Below are 7,500 nucleotides of genomic sequence, written 5' to 3'. Positions count from 1 at the left end.
GCGCACCGCAAAACATACCGCCATCTGTAGGTCTCCCGCAACATGACCTCCTGCAACGACGATACCGTCATCTATGAGACGCCAAGCCGACTAAGACAGCCATGGGCCCACAGTGCCCTTCTTTCGACCCCACCCACAAAGCCTGCATCCTCTGTCGACAACAGCACCCCAACGCCAGCGCCTCTGCCGCACGAAGTCGTGGACCGGCAATCACTCCACCTGCACCCGTTCGTGCCCCACCCCAACCGCCCAACCCGCAACTCCAGCGGATGAACGGCGGACTTTGCTCGCACGCGCAATGTGCAATCCACCCCTATAACGTGCGTTTCATGAAGAGTTATGTCCAATATGCGACATTCCCGCTGTCCCTATACATGAGCTGCGAGCTGTACCACTTACGAGCTACAGACGCGATCGCGTTGCTCTCTGTACGAATGCAGATGCTCAGCGGTCAGCTAGGAGGCGCTCCATCCATGTCGGTACCGGTGAGCGTTGCACTCGCAGTCGCAAAAACGTACGGCAAGTATATTACTCGGAAGAGTCAATGACAGTCCAAGCCCCCCTGCGTGGGAAGAGTCTTTCTAGGCCATGACCCACCGGAAGGGCGCAGCGTCCCCCACCCCAGACATGTGACGTCACACTATCGGTATTGACGACTAGACTGATTCCTTATAATCATTTGCCATACACCGGTGGAAGCTGCCGAGACGAGTAACTACATGGCGGCCTCGCCGTGTCACTAATGTACAGAGATACAACAGTTTCGACTGGAACCGGATGAAACGTATACACGGCGCTGATTAGTAATAGATAGAGCCATCAAAATACAGATAATGTATACAACTGTCCGTATACATGCTGAAAGACTCTGCTCACAATCACAACCACACGTCAGCCAGACACTCTTATCACGCACTACTCTCTGCCTGTAACAGGCACAGAGACAATATGTAAGCACCAGCATGGAACAACACCCAGTGCATCCTCTCCGCCACATTAGACTATCCACACTATCATAACCAGACCGGGAGGTCCACTCACAAAACAGAATATCCCACCCTTCCGACAACCACCATTGCTCAGCTAAGCCACCAACACCCACACATGTCCTACACAGGGGTACACCCAACATCACAATACTGCCTCCTGTCACAGCACACAAACAATGGCAGGAATGAAAGACACAGGTCTGCCACAAGCATGGAATCAGAGCGCCGCCTGTTATGAGCCAAAGGTGCACCCTGACGTGGCAAATCAGATGATGCCGCAGTCATTTACTTACGATAATCACAATCAACAAACCGGCCCCCCCCCCCCCCCCAAAACACCTTTCCTTACAACAATGTGTACCTTAACCTAACCCGTATTGTGCCTTAACCTAACCCGTATTGTGCCTTAACCTAACCCGTATTGTGCCTTAACCTAACCCGTATTGTCCCTTAACCTAACCCGTATTGTGCCTTAACCTAACCCGTATTGTGCCTTAACCTAACCCGTATTGTGCCTTAACCTAACCCGTATTGTGCCTTAACCTAACCCGTATTGTGCCTTAACCTAACCCACGTTGTGCCTTAACCTAACCCACGTTGTGCCTTAACCTAACCCACGTTGTGCCTTAACCTAACCCACGTTGTGCCTTAACCTAACCCACGTTGTGCCTTAACCTAACCCACGTTGTGCCTTAACCTAACCCACGTTGTGCCTTAACCTAACCCGTATTGTGCCTTAACCTAACCCGTATTGTGCCTTAACCTAACCCGTATTGTGCCTTAACCTAACCCGTATTGTGCCTTAACCTAACCCGTATTGTGCCTTAACCTAACCCGTATTGTGCCTTAACCTAACCCGTATTGTGCCTTAACCTAACCCGTATTGTGCCTTAACCTAACCCACGTTGTGCCTTAACCTAACCCACGTTGTGCCTTAACCTAACCCACGTTGTGCCTTAACCTAACCCACGTTGTGCCTTAACCTAACCCACGTTGTGCCTTAACCTAACCCACGTTGTGCCTTAACCTAACCCACGTTGTGCCTTAACCTAACCCACGTTGTGCCTTAACCTAACCCACATTGTGCCTTAACCTAACCCATATTGTGCCTTAACCTAACCCATATTGTGCCTTAACCTAACCCATATTGTGCCTTAACCTAACCCATATTGTGCCTTAACCTAACCCATATTGTGCCTTAACCTAACCCATATTGTGCCTTAACCTAACCCATATTGTGCCTTAACCTAACCCATATTGTGCCTTAACCTAACCCATATTGTGCCTTAACCTAACCCATATTGTGCCTTAACCTAACCCATATTGTGCCTTAACCTAACCCATATTGTGCCTTAACCTAACCCATATTGTGCCTTAACCTAACCCATATTGTGCCTTAACCTAACCCGTATTGTGCCTTAACCTAACCCGTATTGTGCCTTAACCTAACCCGTATTGTACCTTAACCTAACCCGTATTGTGCCTTAACCTAACCCGTATTGTGCCTTAACCTAACCCGTATTGTGCCTTAACCTAACCCGTATTGTGCCTTAACCTAACCCGTATTGTGCCTTAACCTAACCCGTATTGTGCCTTAACCTAACCCGTATTGTGCCTTAACCTAACCCGTATTGTGCCTTAACCTAACCCGTATTGTGCCTTAACCTAACCCGTATTGTGCCTTAACCTAACCCGTATTGTGCCTTAACCTAACCCGTATTGTGCCTTAACCTAACCCGTATTGTGCCTTAACCTAACCCACGTTGTGCCTTAACCTAACCCACGTTGTGCCTTAACCTAACCCACGTTGTGCCTTAACCTAACCCACGTTGTGCCTTAACCTAACCCACGTTGTGCCTTAACCTAACCCACGTTGTGCCTTAACCTAACCCACGTTGTGCCTTAACCTAACCCACGTTGTGCCTTAACCTAACCCACGTTGTGCCTTAACCTAACCCACTTTGTGCCTTAACCTAACCCATATTGTGCCTTAACCTAACCCATATTGTGCCTTAACCTAACCCATATTGTGCCTTAACCTAACCCATATTGTGCCTTAACCTAACCCATATTGTGCCTTAACCTAACCCATATTGTGCCTTAACCTAACCCATATTGTGCCTTAACCTAACCCATATTGTGCCTTAACCTAACCCATATTGTGCCTTAACCTAACCCATATTGTGCCTTAACCTAACCCATATTGTGCCTTAACCTAACCCATATTGTGCCTTAACCTAACCCATATTGTGCCTTAACCTAACCCATATTGTGCCTTAACCTAACCCATATTGTGCCTTAACCTAACCCATATTGTGCCTTAACCTAACCCATATTGTGCCTTAACCTAACCCATATTGTGCCTTAACCTAACCCATATTGTGCCTTAACCTAACCCATATTGTGCCTTAACCTAACCCATATTGTGCCTTAACCTAACCCATATTGTGCCTTAACCTAACCCATATTGTGCCTTAACCTAACCCATATTGTGCCTTAACCTAACCCATATTGTGCCTTAACCTAACCCATATTGTGCCTTAACCTAACCCATATTGTGCCTTAACCTAACCCATATTGTGCCTTAACCTAACCCATATTGTGCCTTAACCTAACCCATATTGTGCCTTAACCTAACCTATATTGCGCCTTAACCTAACCCATGTTGCGCCTTAACCTAACCTATGTTGCGCCTTAACCTAACCTATGTTGCGCCTTAACCTAACCTACGTTGCGCCTTAACCTAACCTATATTGCGCCTTAACCTAACCTATATTGCGCCTTAACCTAACCTATATTGCGCCTTAACCTAACCTATATTGCGCCTTAACCTAACCTATATTGCGCCTTAACCTAACCTATATTGCGCCTTAACCTAACCTACGTTGCGCCTTAACCTAACCCACGTTGCGCCTTAACCTAACCCACGTTGCGCCTTAACCCAACCCACGTTGCGCCTTAACCCAACCCACGTTGCGCCTTAACCCAACCCACGTTGGGCCTTAACCCAACCCACGTTGCGCCTTAACCCAACCCACGTTGGGCCTTAACCCAACACACGTTGGGCCTTAACCCAACACACGTTGGGCCTTAACCCAACACACGTTGGGCCTTAACCCAACACACGTTGGGCCTTAACCCAACACACGTTGGGCCTTAACCCAACACACGTTGGGCCTTAACCCAACACACGTTGGGCCTTAACCCAACACACGTTGGGCCTTAACCCAACACACGTTGGGCCTTAACCCAACACACGTTGGGCCTTAACCCAACACACGTTGGGCCTTAACCCAACACACGTTGGGCCTTAACCCAACACACGTTGGGCCTTAACCCAACACACGTTGGGCCTTAACCCAACACACGTTGGGCCTTAACCCAACACACGTTGGGCCTTAACCCGCTCTGTAATTGTCATACGACGCGTTAAATTAGTGTAGTGTTGCCTAACTGCAACCCCCGCAATATAGTTTGCTACTCGCACTGCCTGGTCCCCAGTGTATCGCTTCATGTTAAACACCTTGCAGCGATACACTGTAATGTGGATGGCAGCAGGACGTACATGCTCAATGCCCTTCGCAGTTGTTCATTGGCATTCGCATGGCGAAGCACTTAGCCTACGCTGTGGTACGGCCTGTGTCAACTGTCCGCTGATGTTGTACGTCCAAATCACACACTGTACTGCACATTGGTCCTCATGTACTGAATGATACATCGTGGTACATGTGACCGTACAACGACTGCGCCAACAACGGCGAACCATGCGGTCCAACTGTTGTGCACTCAGCTATGTGTCGTCTCCCTATAAGAGCCGGATTGCAGTGTGGTATGCCCTGGATGGCGATCAGCATGAGCCGTCTGTTGATGTAGTGGCGCGTGTTGTCAGACGTAGTCGTCTCTTCTCACACACCGTGACAGCATGGTGCACTGCGTTCCACATCTGCGACATGCGACAGAGGCCGGTTGACAGTCGTTCGCGCAATGGACATCGCATACGTACGGGGGCCACCTTCCACGTGTTCGCGAAGCGTGCACATGTTGTTGCGTGTATGTGGGCAGACATAGTGTGTCGTGACACCTGACACAGGCATGCAACAATCGTTGAATTTGCAAATGGCGATGGACGTCTACGTTTGCTGGTGACGTTACGCAAATGAACAACTGGTAAACCGTTGTGGTGCGGTTGTTCTCGCTAGAGGTGAATCAGTGATGGCGACGATCGGTTGAGCTACCAACCGGTTGTTTCAGCGATACCCACCATGCCCACGAACGTGAATGGCATGTGGGTGTGAAGCGATACGCGGCGGTGGCTGGGTGGGACCGTCCCCGGCCGGTGAGGGGGGGCCTCCCGGCGTGCTGGCCGCGCGGTGCGTGGGCGCACGCGCTACAGCCGGCTGGTGGGGGCGGCCAGTGGCAGGCGCGCCGGCCGACGGAGGCGGCAGGCGGCGCAGCTGCGCGCCGGCGCACCCTGCACGCGGCGCCGTGCGGCCAAAGTAGGTCCTCGCGGGCCCGGTGCGAAGCGCGGTGGACATCTGCAGTGTGCTGGTCCGATTGAGGACTGTGTGCGCTGAGGATGCGCCGCCGCCCGGCGCTCGGCGCCGCGACGCCGTCTGCTGCTCGGTCGCCTCTGCGGTTCTCGCAGGTGGTTTGTATCGCAGCTGTGCGGACGTGTTGGCGCGTGCGCTGTGCTGGGAGAGTTCGCTTCGGCACCCAAGTGGGGCTTTTGTCCTTCTGTGGCGCTGGCGTTGGAGCTGCCGGCCACCGTAGGTGGCGCGTGTTGTCTCCCGCCGGCAATGCCACGACAGCACGCTCCCGGGCCTCTGTCGGCAGCGGCAAGCTCAGTTGGGAGCACGGGTGGTCGCACCTAAAGCGTCTACTCGCCAAACTCCGGGCGATTGCGCCTCTCTCGAACCCGACCAAGTACTTAGGACGGCGCTGCGCGCCGCCGGGACCTGAGAGGGTTTCGAGGTGTATCGTGCAGGGGAGCTCAGCCTCCTCCTGTTTGCAGAATAATTGAGCGGACGCTTGCGTGTTCGCGCGGGCCCCCGGGACACACTCCCGGGCGGCCGGCTGCTCAGCTCTAGTTGACGCAGCTCCCTGGTTGATCCTGCCAGTAGTCATATGCTTGTCTCAAAGATTAAGCCATGCATGTCTCAGTACAAGCCGCATTAAGGTGAAACCGCGAATGGCTCATTAAATCAGTTATGGTTCCTTAGATCGTACCCACGTTACTTGGATAACTGTGGTAATTCTAGAGCTAATACATGCAAACAGAGTCCCGACCAGAGATGGAAGGGACGCTTTTATTAGATCAAAACCAATCGGTCGGCTCGTCCGGTCCGTTTGCCTTGGTGACTCTGAATAACTTTGGGCTGATCGCACGGTCCTCGTACCGGCGACGCATCTTTCAAATGTCTGCCTTATCAACTGTCGATGGTAGGTTCTGCGCCTACCATGGTTGTAACGGGTAACGGGGAATCAGGGTTCGATTCCGGAGAGGGAGCCTGAGAAACGGCTACCACATCCAAGGAAGGCAGCAGGCGCGCAAATTACCCACTCCCGGCACGGGGAGGTAGTGACGAAAAATAACGATACGGGACTCATCCGAGGCCCCGTAATCGGAATGAGTACACTTTAAATCCTTTAACGAGTATCTATTGGAGGGCAAGTCTGGTGCCAGCAGCCGCGGTAATTCCAGCTCCAATAGCGTATATTAAAGTTGTTGCGGTTAAAAAGCTCGTAGTTGGATTTGTGTCCCACGCTGTTGGTTCACCGCCCGTCGGTGTTTAACTGGCATGTATCGTGGGACGTCCTGCCGGTGGGGCGAGCTGAAGGCGTGCGACGCGCCTCGTGCGTGCTCGTGCGTCCCGAGGCGGACCCCGTTGCAATCCTACCAGGGTGCTCTTGAGTGAGTGTCTCGGTGGGCCGGCACGTTTACTTTGAACAAATTAGAGTGCTTAAAGCAGGCAAGCCCGCCTGAATACTGTGTGCATGGAATAATGGAATAGGACCTCGGTTCTATTTTGTTGGTTTTCGGAACCCGAGGTAATGATTAATAGGGACAGGCGGGGGCATTCGTATTGCGACGTTAGAGGTGAAATTCTTGGATCGTCGCAAGACGAACAGAAGCGAAAGCATTTGCCAAGTATGTTTTCATTAATCAAGAACGAAAGTTAGAGGTTCGAAGGCGATCAGATACCGCCCTAGTTCTAACCATAAACGATGCCAGCCAGCGATCCGCCGCAGTTCCTCCGATGACTCGGCGGGCAGCCTCCGGGAAACCAAAGCTTTTGGGTTCCGGGGGAAGTATGGTTGCAAAGCTGAAACTTAAAGGAATTGACGGAAGGGCACCACCAGGAGTGGAGCCTGCGGCTTAATTTGACTCAACACGGGAAACCTCACCAGGCCCGGACACCGGAAGGATTGACAGATTGATAGCTCTTTCTTGATTCGGTGGGTGGTGGTGCATGGCCGTTCTTAGTTGGTGGAGCGATTTGTCTGGTTAATT

General features: G+C 51.8%; 1 non-coding gene across 1 annotated transcript in view; it reads left to right on the top strand.

Annotated features, from left to right (window-relative positions):
• Positions 1-6,086: 6,086 nt before the first annotated feature.
• The window catches only part of LOC124588710, a 1,910-nt gene continuing 496 nt past the window's right edge, over positions 6,087-7,500 (top strand). The window contains exon 1 of the ribosomal RNA XR_006975783.1: positions 6,087-7,500. This exon is cut by the window's right edge and continues 496 nt beyond it. This is a non-coding gene — a ribosomal RNA (small subunit ribosomal RNA).

Source organism: Schistocerca americana, unplaced genomic scaffold (genome assembly GCF_021461395.2).
Source record: "Schistocerca americana isolate TAMUIC-IGC-003095 unplaced genomic scaffold, iqSchAmer2.1 HiC_scaffold_657, whole genome shotgun sequence".
NCBI lineage: Eukaryota > Metazoa > Arthropoda > Insecta > Orthoptera > Acrididae > Schistocerca > Schistocerca americana.
Note: the sequence above shows the minus strand (reverse complement) of the source record. Positions and strands in the feature narration are given on the sequence as shown.